Source organism: Oncorhynchus tshawytscha, linkage group LG14, assembly GCF_018296145.1.
Source record: "Oncorhynchus tshawytscha isolate Ot180627B linkage group LG14, Otsh_v2.0, whole genome shotgun sequence".
NCBI classification, from domain to species: domain Eukaryota; kingdom Metazoa; phylum Chordata; class Actinopteri; order Salmoniformes; family Salmonidae; genus Oncorhynchus; species Oncorhynchus tshawytscha.
Genome location: NC_056442.1, coordinates 13,175,561 through 13,176,123, shown reverse-complemented (window position 1 = coordinate 13,176,123; position 563 = coordinate 13,175,561).

Sequence of the window (563 nt, the reverse complement as noted above, 5' to 3'; positions counted from 1 at the left end):
ACAATTTGTTTCTGAGGTCTTGGCTGATTTCTTTTGATTTTCCCATGATGTCAAGCAAAGACACACTGAGTTTGAAGGTAGGCCTTGAAATATATCCACAGGCACACCTCCAATTGACTCAAATATTGTCAATTAGACTATCAGAAGCTTCTAAAGCCATTTCATAATTTTCCAAGCTGTTTAAAGGCACAGTCAACTTAGTGTAAACCTCTGACCTCTGGAATTGCGATACAGTGAATTATAAGTAAAATAATCTGTAAACCATTGCTGGAGAAATTACTTGTGTCATGCACAAAGTAGATGTCCTAACCGATATTCCATAGTTTGTTCACAAGATATTTGTGGAGTGGTTGAAAAACGAGTTTTAATGACTCCAACCTTAGTGTATGTAAACTTCCGACTTCAACTGTAGGTTAGACCTACACAGTAAATCAACTAAGGAACCATGGATGGCACATGTATTTTGGGACAACATTAAACTTTGAATCAACTCTCTCCCCGGCAACTGTCCATCCTTGAGCACTTCTCTTCTTGCTGCTGTTGCTCCGTCTAGCTTCGAGTGC